The following is a 13245-nucleotide window of genomic DNA, read 5'->3' on the forward strand; positions in this document are numbered from 1 at the left end:
ACCTTAGGCTGCAAAATGGTTCTCAATCAAGGTTCTCACAGCATTCCAATTTGCATTGGCAGCATGTTGCACCTGGCCATCTTCTGCATTCTCCTCAGGTAGGTCCTCCTCAGTCTCCTCAGGTAGCTCGTCTCCTTGTCTCTTGCCAAAGTTATACAGAACTGCCACTGCAATAATTATTGTCAGTGTAGTGTCCATCTTCGTGCGGAGCCCCTCCTTTAGGCACAGTAATCTTTTTTTCGACACTCCAAAAACTCTCTATGAGACCTCTTGCCAGGATATGAGAGGTGTTGTATTATCTCTCTTCAGGTGTCTGGGGGTTTAAAAGAGGGGTCATAAGGTACCCACGACAGGCATATCCATTGTCACCTAGTAGGTGGCCTTCATATGCCCCCCTTTCCAGCATTGCACACAGACAACTATTGTCAAAGAATCTGCTGTCCTGGGTGGATCCTGGCCATCTAGCTACGATGTTGGTGAGCTGACCTTTGTCATCACAGGCAGCCTGCACGTTGATGGAGCAGTAACCTTTCCGATTACGGAATAGTTCTCCATTCTCACCACCAGGGTTGGGAATAGGAATGTGTGTACAGTCTATTGCCCCTAGTACACCTGGGAATCTAGCTCTCCTGTAAAATCCAGCTGCTGTTTCCTCTGTAGGCTTGAACCTTATGTACTGATTCTTCAGACTGGCAATAGCACTGGACACTCTGACTACAATCCTGCAGACGGTTGACTTGTGGAGTCCAAAAACGTCCCCATCCACCATCTGGAAACATCCAGTTGCGTAGAACCTTAGGGTCACCAAGAGCTTAAGTAGTGGGGGTACAGCCGCGTTCTTATCACTCCCATGCTTAATGGTTGGTCCAACCTTTCTTTCCAGTTGCATTACAGAGTCCTTGGAGAAGCGGTATCGCCTTGAAAACTCATCATTATCATAAAACTCAACAGGATTGAACCTGTCTCTAGAGTCACAGATGGTTGGAGGGAGGAGCAACCCTGGAGAAGGCCCTGCCGCCAAAGCTCTGGAGTTTTGCCCTGGGGATGACAAGGTGGCCTGCTGTGATGGAACGGAGTGCGCGTGTGGGTTGGTAGGGGAGAAGAAGGTCTGAGAAGTATTTGTTTTTATTATGGATCCCCATTAGCTGCTGCCAAGGCAGCAGCGACTCTTCCTGGGGTCCAGCAAAATTAAGGCAGTTATATACAATTTTTAAAACATTACAATACATTTCACAACACATTAAGTGTGGTCCTATACTCTACTACCACATATCTTCAACACAAAATCCATGTGTATGTGTGTGTATAGTGCGTATGCTCTCGTGTGTGTGTATGCGTGTGTCTGTGCCTGTGTGTGTCTCATCACAGTCCACGCTGTTCATATAAAGTGTATTTTTATCTGGTTTTTGAATCTGATTTTGCTGCTTGCATGAGTTACTTGATGTGGAATAGAGTTCCATGTAGTCATGGCTCTATGTAGTACTGTGCGCCTCCCATAGTCTGTTCTGGACTTGGGGATTGTGAAGAGACCTCTGGTGGCATGTCTTGTGGGGTATGGGTGTCTGAGCTGTGTGCTAGTAGTTTAAACAGACAGCTCGGTGTATTCAACATGTCAATACTTCTGACAACAAAAAGTTGTGATGAAGTTAATCTCTCCTCTATTTTGAGCCAGGAGAGATTGACATGCATATTATTAATGTTAGCTCTCCATGTGCATTTAAGGGCCAGCCGTGCTGCCCTGTTTTGGGCCAATTGTAATTTTCCTAAGTCCCTCTTTGTGGCACCTGACCACACGACTGGACAGTAGTCCAGTTGCGACAAAACTAGGGCCTGTAGGACCTGCCTTGTTGATAGCGTTGATAAGAAGGCAGAGCAGCGCTCTGGACAGACCTCTCCCCATCTTAGCTACTGTTGCATCAATATGTTTTGACCATGACAGTTTACAATCCATGGTTACTCCAAGCAGTTTAGTCTCCTCAACTTGCTCAATTTCCACATTATTCATTACAAGATTTAGTTGAGGTTTAGAGTGTAGTGAATGATTTGTCCCAAATACAATGCTTTTAGTTTTGAAATATTTAGGACTAACTTATTTCTTGCCACCCATTCTGAAACTGACTGCAGCTCTTTGTTAAGTGTTGCAGTGATTTCACTTGGTGTGGTAGCTGACGTGTATAGTGTTGAGTCATCAGACATTTACATTTACATTTTAGTCATTGAGCAGACGCTCTTATCCAGAGCGACTTACAGTTAGTGAGTGCATAATTATTATTTTTATTTTTTATTTTTTTCATACTGGCCCCCCGTGGGAATCGAACCCACAACCCTGGCGTTGCAAACGCCATGCTCTACCAACTGCTCTTCCCTCCCCTACCCTGGACGACGCTGGGCCAATTGTGCGCCGCCCCATGGGTCTCCCGGTCACGGCCAGCTACGACAGAGCCAGGATCTCTAGTGGCACAGCTAGCACTGCGATGCAGTGCCTTAGACCACTGCGCCACATAGACACACAGGCTTTACTCAGAGAAGTGGCAGGTCATTAGTAAAGATTGAAAAAAGTAAGGGACCTAGACAGCTGCCCTGGGGAATGCCTGATTCTACCTGGATTATGTTGGAGAGGCTTCCATTAACCAGTAAAATGTAATCGACAATGTAATTTACATAATCCCCAAAAGTAATTATTTATCATGAGAGGACCATAAATAATAACTAGTAATGCTGCATACTCCAAGAAAGGTTAAAATCGCACCTTTATGGTAAAACTAGTTATAAATTGCTGCGGTGTAGTCAGTTTTGAGGACACAAGCTCAAGTACGCAGTACAAATATGATAAACATATTTAATATGATGTATTTCCTATTCAACAAAACTTTATGAATAAGGCTTGAAAGGACTTGTCTGCTTTCTAAATATAATTTAGTATGATCAAATTATAAAACAACTAACTATAAGATTTCCCCTTCCTTATAACTGTAAAATACATATTTGTAAGTTTAGTGTTAGAGAAAATGTGCATGTGTAACGTATACGCAGGGAGTCAGGTGCAGAAGGTGAGTTTAATAATAATAATAAACATGAAGAAAATACAAAACAGGAGAAGCGTACTGAACGTAACAAAAACCAATACTGCCTGATGACTGAGGCTACTGATCGCTATATGAAGGGAGAGTAATCAGGGTGGTGATGAAGTCCAGGTGTGCTTAACGATGGGGAGCAGGTGTGTGCAATGATGGTTGCCAGGTGTGCGCAATGTGGGTTGCCAGGACCGGTGGTTAGTACACCGGCGACGTCGAGCGCCGGAGGGAGGGAGCAGGGGTAGGCATGACAATCCCGGATGATGTTGTGGTCCAGGATGTCCGCCACCGGGACCCAAGAGCGCTCCTCAGGACCGTACCCCTCCCAGTCCACCAGGTACTGGAGCCAACCCCTACGACGTCAGGAGTCCAGGAGGGACCTAACAGCATAGGCGGGGGTCCCCTGGCGGGTGTCGCGGGGGACGGCATCAGCCAGGGGACAAGGAACCACCGGCTTGAGGAAGGAAACATGAAAGGATGGTGAGATCCAGTAGTTGGTGGGGAGCTCTAAACAATAGACCCTCATTGACCCTCCGGAGGACCTTGAAGGGCCCCACAAACCAGGGGCTCAGGCGGAGCGGGAGGTTCCTGGTGGAGAGCCAGACGCGATCATCTGGATGGAACACGGGAGCCTCACTGCGGTAGCGGTCCACCTGATCCTTCTGACGGTGGACTGCGCGCTGGAGCCTCACGTGGGCGGCATTCCACACCTCCTCTGTGCGCCGGAACCACTTGTCCACTGCATGGGCCTCGGTCTGGCTCGGAGTCCACTGAGCCAGGGCCGGCTGATATCCCAGGATGCACTGGAAGGGAGTCAGCCCGGATTGAGTACATACCGAACATGAGTTGACATAGTGGACGACGTCCTGCACCAAGGTGGGCCACCAGTATTTATCGGAGAGGGATTGGATGGTGCAGGTGATACCTGGATGTCCAGCGGCAAGGGATGTGTGTGCCCAGGTCAATAGGTCCCCCGTAGGGACGTAGATGCACTCTGGAGGGCAGGTGGCAGGAGCAGGTTCCCTCTCCTGAGCCTGGCGGATGTCCACATCTACGTCCCAAAACACGGGGCCAATGATACAGGAGGACCGATTGATGGGCTTGAGGACACTCACAGGACCCTCCACCGACGTGGAACCACAGGGTGTGGGAAAGCAGGTCCTCCAGCCTCCTGGTCCTCAGGTGGTGATTCTCATCTTTGACCAGGAGATGGGGGGGTTATGAAGTTGGGGCCATGAGAGGCTGAGGATGACTTTGTGTACGGGTGCGGTGATGATGAGGAAGGGAAGGCTTTCCTGGTGCTTGGGTCTCACGTGAGGGTGAGTGGTGCTGTGACTGGTGTAATTGTGCCAGATCCCAATGGTCACATATCCAAGGTTTGGACAGGAAAAGGAGAGGAGAGTGGGTATGAAGTTAATTTCAGGGAGGAGGCGAAGGCCTGGTCGATAAAGTTCCCCATGGCACCGGAGTCCACTAGAGCTGTAGAGACAACACTTGAGGGACAGCCAGCCAGTGAAATGGGAACCAGAAAGGGTTTGGCGGGAAAAAATTATAATGGAAAGGGGGGGATTGGAGGGACGCCATGTGCGACTGACGTGTTTTCCGTTTGCTCCCGTGGTATTTTTAAAGTTTATGTGAATTTTGCAGCAAAACCGTATTTATTTTCATATATTATTTTGGTGATCCCTTCCCGTAAAAACCAAGACTACTTTACTTCCAAATATCAGCATGTCGACGAAACATAAGGCCAAAAACATGACTTTGAGAAAACCCGGCCTACAAGACACACTCTCATCACCGCCCTCCCCTGAGCCTGACGACCCGGGGACTGATACTCTACCCGGGGGCGGCTTGCCTGGCGGCGCTGAAGTGAACATTCTCGAGGCCATCAAACTACTACGCTCTGAGATAGTTGAAATGAAAACGGAGGTGGTTGCTACGATTGAGGCCCGAATAAAGGAGGTTTCTGATACTTTAAAAGCAGATCTAACCATCCTGCGGAACGAGACGGTGCCGGCAATCGCATCACTCAAAACAACAATGGAGTCGCACACTACAACGATTGCAGCACTGGAGACCTTCGCTACAAATGTCTCCGACTTAACTACATCCCTGGAGGCTGACGTGAAACGCCTAGCTGCTGGATTTGAAAAAGGTGAAGGAGAGCTGTGTAAGTTTGGAGGGATTCTCTCGCCGCAATAACCTGAGACTTGTATCAGTCCCAGAGTCAGCGGAAATGCCTCGCGCCACGGATTTCGTTTCTGGGCTGCTGAAAGATGTTCTAGCCTTAGATGAAAAGCCCCTGATTGATCGTGCCCACCGGTCGCTGCGCCCAAAGCCCCGGGATGGGGAGAGGCCCCGTGACATAATTCTTCGAGTGCACTTTTTCCATGAGAAGATGGAGATTCTCCGACGAGCCCGCAATACCACTCTGAGCTTTCAAGGACAGAGCTTCTCCATCTACCAGGACTACTCCCCCACTGTTTCCAGGCAGCGCGCAGCTTTCGGACAGGCCAAACGACTACTCGGGACCATCCAGGTGTGAAGTACGGACTGCGATTCCCGGCCCGTTTATGGCTATCTCATGATGGTAAAGACTACACATTTGAATCTCCGGATGAGGCTCTCTCTCACATTCAACGTCACATCAAGAAGTCTTGAACTTGCTCATAGTTCAGCAACTGTTGCTAGCGAACTGTGGATAGTAAGTAACCCACCTGTGGTACAACTATGTTTAGCTACAACATGCTAATTTTGTATAGTTGGGGGGTTGGCGTACCCATTCAGGCTTATTTGATGTGATCTAATGTTTTGATCATCTAGTGTGCTTGCCTTACAAGCATTCAGTCATTTTAATTTCATTGTATTGCGGTTTTACTATACTCCTGTGTTTTCTAGGCTGTCTTGCTCACCTATTCAGTTTGTTTACATAGTGTCTCAGTGACTCAAAATATTCTTGGTTATTTGCTTACTGCATCCGTTTGCATTGACCCAGTAAACAGTAAATGCTTCCCGAGGCGACACGTTTTTTTGGGGTCTTCACTTAAATTTTAAAGTTCTGAGCGTCATTTATGCCCAGCAAGCGTTAAACGTTGCGCACACGTAGTTTTTTGGGTCTTGGTTGTAAGCTGTCTCAGCATTCAACTAGACAACTATTATAATAATAATAATTGTTATCATTTTTGATTGTCTTACTACGATTTCCTTACTTCAAATTAGGTTTTCGGCTGAGAGCCTTTACACATTCTATTTATTTTCTTTATTTTCTCTCTCAAATGCCTGTTATAAGACTGGGAATATAATTATATACATCTACAAGTGGTGCTTTTGTAATTTCGTCTGCACAAGGGATTCACCTTAATTTCTTTTATTTAAAAAATGATTATCTCTTTTTGCTGTTTGATCCACTAACAAAACACGACTTTAAAGAGCGGGACTGTGGGTTTAGGTTTAAGACCGCACTCTCACAGACATACTGTGCGAAGAGAACATGCTCTATTTAGGCTTGTACCTCGTTTGGGGAGGTACTGTCTGGGATGGGGGAGGGGTGGGGGGGAGGGGTTGAATTGTTCAGTTCTAATGTTGTCATTCTGTCTTTTTTGTTTTTTTTTCGGTACTTTTTCTCAACATCTACCACCGTACATTATTACTCTGAGACAAGTTATTCTGGGGTTTCTGGGCGCTCATTGCTTTTCCATTCTATGCTCTAATGACGGGGTTGTATAACGGGAATGCCCAGAGGGGCCGAAACAATGCGATCAAATACATTTCGTGGAACACCAAAGGGGTTAATAACCCAGTGAAACGTAAGAGGGTGTTGACACACTTAAAGGGTTTGAATGCAAATGTTGCATTTCTTCAAGAGACTCACTTGAGGACTGGTGAGCACTTTAGGATGCGTAGGGACTGGGTTGGTCAAGTGTTCCACTCTAACTTTCATAGTAGATCAAGAGGGGCTGCCATTTTGGTTGATAAAGTCACTCCCTTTGTAGCTTCTGAGGTTATCGCTGATCCTAAGGGACGATACGTCATAGTAACCGGTAAACTGTTTTCTACCCCTCTTGTTTTGGCTAGTGTTTATGCTCCCAATTGGGATGACACAAGTTTCATTTCTTCCTTTTTGTCTGCTATACCCAATTTAGATTCTCATTTATTGATTTTAGGGGGGATTTCAACTGCAAAATGTCCCCAGTTCTTGACAAGTCCTCACGAACAACTACAGGCCCATCTAAATGTGCCCTACTTATTCAAGCCTTTCTTCAGAAATATGCCATGTTTGAGGCCTGGCGTTTCCTACATCCTACAGATAGACAGTATTCCTTTTATTCTCATGTTCATCAAACATACTCCCGGATTGATTACTTCTTTTTGGACAAAAAACTTTTGCCTAACCTTCGGCAGTGTACTTACAAGAGTATTGTTATTTCGGACCATTCACCATTAGTGCTTGAACTAGAGTTTCCCCAGCGACCTCCTATGTGTTATCAATGGCGTCTTAACCCCATTTTACTCTCAGATAAGGAGTTTGTCAATTTCATTTCTTCTGAAATCACCTTATTCCTAGAAACTAATTCAACACCAGGTATGTCCTGCTCTACCATATGGGAGTCTCTCAAAGCATACCTACGTGGCCAAATTATTTCTTATACAGCCAACCAAAACAGAGTTCGCTCTCAGCGACTTCGGGACCTGAGCGAATCCATAGCCACATTGGATGAGAAGTATGCCACGGTTCCTTCCTCTGATCTGCATAAAGAGCGCCAACTACTCCAATCTGAATTTGATGAGCTTTCTACCAGGCAAGCTGAACAGTTACTCTTGCGAGCTCGGTACAGAGTGTATGAACAAGGCGACAAGGCCAGTAAACTCCTTGCACATCAGATCCGTAAATCTGAGGCCTCACGTTTAATCCCACAAATAAGGACCCCGTCTGGTGCCACCACAGTTATACATAAAGAGATCAATGATCAATTCAAACAATTTTATTCTGCGCTATACACCTCTGAATCCCCTCAAGACCCTTTGCTGATTGATTCCTTCTTTAATGGCCTGAATATGCCTTCAATTGATACAGACACCCATGACTATCTAGAAGAAGAATTTACACCTGAGGAGATTGCAACAGCAGTGTCCGCAATGAAAAGCGGTAAATCACCGGGTCCGGATGGTTTTCCAACCGAATTTTACAGGACGTTTTCTGGTCTGCTTTGCCCATTCTTGTCTCGACTATTTACAGAGTGCCTTAATACCTCAAAGCTACCGCCTAGTCTTTATCAAGCTTCAATTTCATTACTATTAAAGAAAAACAAAGACCCCCTGGAATGTGGATCCTTTCGCCCAATCTCGCTTTTAAACTGTGATTACAAAATCCTAGCCAAGCTTTTAGCCATCCGTATGGAAGGCTCGCTGCATCAAGTAATACACTCTGACCAGACTGGCTTTGTGAGAAATAGGCATTTGTTTTTCAATATTAGGCGCCTTATGAATATACTGTACTCCCCTGCGTCGGAGGACCCAGAGGTGGTGGTCTCACTTGATGCAGAAAAAGCGTTTGACCGCGTTGAGTGGGATTACCTAACAGCCACCCTTTATAGATTTGGCTTTGGCCCCAAATTCATTGCGTGGATAAAGATTCTTTATTTTTCCCCCATGGCTTCGGTACGGACTAATAACTTGTCCTCTGACTATTTTCCCTTGCACCGCGGATCCAGACAGGGCTGTCCACTCTCCCCCTTGTTGTTTGCTTTGGCAATCGAACCTCTCGCCATTGCATTACGCTCTAATGATGCCATTCAAGGAATAATCCGGACGGGCTCAGAGCAGAAAGTCTCGCTATATGCGGATGACCTCCTTTTGTTTATCTCTAACCCTGATACCTCATTGCCACGCGCCTTATCTGTTCTTAAAAGGTTTGGATCAATCTCAGGGTACAAGCTGAACCTAGGCAAGAGTGAGCTTTTTCCTGTAAACAAGGCTGCTTTAAAGTGCTCTTTTACAAGTTCTCAGTTTAGGATTGTCCGGGATCAATTCACCTACTTGGGAGTTAAAGTGACAAGGAAATATTCAAATCTGTTTCAGGAAAACTTGGTTGCTCTAGCAGACAGTTTGAAACAATCTTTTGCTTTTTGGAATGCGCTACCTCTTTCTCTTATCGGAAGGATTAATGTCATTAAAATGAGTGTGTTGCCCAAATTTCTATATTTATTTCAATGTCTACCCATTTTTGTTCCAAAATCTTTTTTATTTCACTGGATCAAACATTCATGCATTTTATTTGGGATGGCAAGGTACCACGGATTGGTAGAAAACATTTACAGAAGCCTAAGTCATTGGGGGGTTTAGCTCTACCAAATTTTCAGACATACTATTGGGCTGCAAATTTCAGAGCCCTTCTGTACTGGCTGCAGACTGATCCTACTGGCCCTAGACCAATCTGGGTCCAGATGGAGTCTGAATCGTGTAAACCTGCTGCACTTTCTTTTGTGTTGTGCTCGTCTCTCCCAGTGTCCCTAGGCAAAAGGTGTGCCAACCCAATTGTAAAGCAGTCTCTTAAAATTTGGAATCAGTTCCGCTTAGCCTTTGGCCTTCGAGGCTTTTTCTCTATCAGGCCCAATCAATCAGAACATTTTATTTCCTCCATCTTTGAATGATGGGGCTTTTGACATCTGGCACTCACTAGGCCTCTCCTCACTAGCCCAATTATTCTTTGATGATACATTTGCCTCTTTTGCTCAGCTACAGGAAAGGTTTTCCGCTATCTCCAGACTAGGAACTTTGTCAGAGCTAACACACCTGAATTTCCCCATAGGCCTGTGAATACAGCTATAGAGAGCATCCTGGAGCTGAACAAGCTTCCTAGGGGCGCAATTTCAGATGTATATACAATCATTCATGACTTACAGAACCCTTCTTTGGTGCCTTTAAAGACTCGATGGGAAAAGGATTTGGGGGAGGAACTTGGGGAAGACACCTGGGAATCTGTGCTGCGCAGGGTGCATTCGTCCTCTTTTAGCACTAGACACAGCCTCATTCAATTCAAGGTGGTTCACCGTATCCACTGGTCTGGGGCCAGACTTGGAAGAATATTCTCTGATTTTGATCCTACCTGTGTCAGATGTAAAATTGAACCGGCCACACTGTTGCATATGTTCTGGGGCTGTCATAAACTGTCAGGTTTCTGGGAATTAATATTTAAATGTTTCTCTGATATATATAACACTGTTATAGATCCCTCTCCCCTTACAGCCCTTTTTGGAGTACTGCCCATAAGCACCCCCCTGTCAAGAATCCAGTCGGACACTGTTGCTTATACAACTCTTTTAGCTAGACGGCTAATACTACAGAACTGGAAGATGGCAGCTCCCCCATCTTATAAATATTGGGTGAGAGATGTGTTGTGCTCTCTGAAACTAGAAAAAATTAAATTCAATTCACGTGGGAACCCCAAACTGTTTAATGAGGCTTGGGCTCCATTCCGGTCTTACTTTAAACAGTCCATCCTCTGATGGCATTCCTATTAAAACCAAAATAAGTCTGTATTTGACCCCCCTGTGACTTAGGGGTTGGATGAGCATTTCTCTGTGTTTTTTTCTGGGGTGGGGGTGGGGGGCATTAAGGTTGATGTGCTTATTGATTGTGACCTGCACGGATGCCTTGTTCATCTCGCCCGGGCAGAGACTAAGGTGTGAGCTTGTTTTTCCCAGTTATTTTTATTTTTTAATTCTGTTCACGCCTACATAAAATTATCAATATTCATTTTTTATTTTAAAGCATTGTAAACTTTTTATTTTTGGTCCAGTGGATGATTGGTCTGTGGCCTTGACTGTCTGTGAGTGGTTGCATTTCTCCACCCCATCCCTTAACTGTTTACAGGAACAATGGTGAGGTGTTTGCTCTGTCCCTATTCTATAGATTGCCCTTTAACCTTTTGTAGCCTTCTGCCTGGTGTGTTTAACTTGTCTAAAGTATGGTATCTTTAAAGTTTTTTTTTTTTTTTATATATGTATTATTTGTATTTTTTTTCTAGTTGAGTATATTATTTATATTGCTTTGTCTTGTCTGTGTGTGTGTAAAACTTAATAAACAGAGTTCTCAAAAAAAAATTATAATGGAATACTCACGGCTACCCAGGGAGACGGAAGGTCATGGGGCCGCCCCTCTGCTCTAGTAGACCCTGGGTTGGGACGCACCGGACACCACTGAAGCTGGTGCCCATCCTGGCCGCAATAGGGACAGAGCCCCAGCTGTCTCCAGCAGCGCTGCTCTTCCGCAGAGAGGTGTGTGGCCCCTACCTCCATGGGTTCAGGCTCTGCCTCAGGACAGCCAAAGGAGGGAGGTGAGTGGCGAGGTGGACACCGGCGCGCCCGAAGAAGGTTATCCAGACGGATGGCCATCGCGATGAGAGCGTCCAAGGATAAGTTGTCATCCCGATATTGCCAACTCCGTCTGCACCTCTTTGCGCAGTCCACTGTGCAATAGAATGAGGAGCGCCAGCTCATTCCATCCGCTGGAGGCTGCCACAGTCCGAAAGGTGTGGGCGTACTCTGCAGCGGTCTGGGCACCCTGCTGGAGTTGGAAAGGTCGCTCACCTCCTTCTTTGCCCACTGGAGGATGGTCAAAGACTCCTCCTCTCCTCTCTCCCAGACGGTCGTAGCCCACTCCAATGCCCTTCCGATCAGCAGGGAAATTACCGTGGCAACCTTGGACCTCTCGGTGGTGGGGGCTCCAGTCTGGATGGCTGGGTAGGCTGGGGGACTGGCTCACTGTGATGACCCGTGGTAGGAGGCCCTCCGTCAGAGGTATGGAGAACCTCGCTAGTGGTGTCGAGGCGGTAGAGAATGTGGATGACCTCCTTGATGGTCATACCCTGTAGAGACAGCTGGTTATGGTGTTGGTGGAGTAGATGACCCTGTTCCTTAGGTATTTTATTTCAGCTCATGAAACATGGGACCAAACTTAACATTTCATACTAAATGGAGTGTCTCAGATTTACATACAGAATAATACGAAATGCTCTGAGACCAAGTTGAGGGGGGAGGCCGGAGCTACACCGGGCCACGGGAGATTCAAAGAGGGTAATTCGATAGATATTCCAAATGGAGGTATGAACAAAAATATAAACTCAACATGTAAAGTGTTGGTCCCATGTTTCATGAGCTGAAATAAAAGAGCCAAGAAATTTTCCATATGCACAAAAAGCTTATTTCTCCTAAATTTGGTGCACAAATTTGTTTACATCCCTGTTAGTGAGCATTTCTCCTTTGCCAAGATCATCCATTCACCTGACAGGTGTGGAATATCAAGAAGCTGATTAAACAGCATGATCAGTATACAGGTGCACCTTGTGTTGGGGACATTAAAAGGCCACTCTAAAATGTGCAGTTTTGTCACACAACACAATGCCACAGATGTCTCAAGTTTTGAGGGAGCGTGCAATTGGCATGCTTACTGCAGGAAGGTCCACCAGAGCTGTTGCTAGAGTATGCAATGTTCATTTCTCTACCATAAGCCGCCTCCAATGTAGTTTTAGAGAATTTGGCAGTACGTCCATTGAAATGCATTGGGAGCTCATTTAAATATTGTTATAGTTCAAAAAGTATAAATGCTATAAAAAAATGTATTCTCAAGCAATCCGAGTTGGGGCAGTCTTAAGTCCTTTAAGCTCTAGAGCTTTTAGTTCTAGAGTGGGCTAAAGAAATCTAATAATAATATGACTATGTAAGAAATCTAGAGTTTTGCTTTGCCTTCAGCAAGCACACCTATTAATAATATGACTATGGAAGGAATCTAGAGTTGTGCTTTGTGTTCAGCAAGCACACCTAACGAGTAAACACTGTTACTAAACAGGTACCAGGGAGAAGTGTCAGTCAAGCATGATGCCAGCAGACACTCTTGCCCGGAAATGACATTGTGCTAATTTCCAGTGACAAACTCAACTGTGAAGAACAGATCAGCTCCAATTGCTTGACTGTCTGAAGCCGCACCGATTGACAGCGCATGTAAGCAGGCAACCACCAATAATAAAGCATTGTAGAGTCCTGCATGATAAGTATTCTGTATTGATGTTTCGCAAGCACACACAGGTAGCTGTTGCACCCCGGACCCAGGGCCATGATACTGGTCTGATCTGCAGGCTATATGGTTGCCAGGCGATGGACATGAGTGTTGCTCC

Source organism: Coregonus clupeaformis, chromosome 21 (assembly GCF_020615455.1).
Source record: "Coregonus clupeaformis isolate EN_2021a chromosome 21, ASM2061545v1, whole genome shotgun sequence".
Classification (NCBI taxonomy): Eukaryota; Metazoa; Chordata; class Actinopteri; order Salmoniformes; family Salmonidae; genus Coregonus; species Coregonus clupeaformis.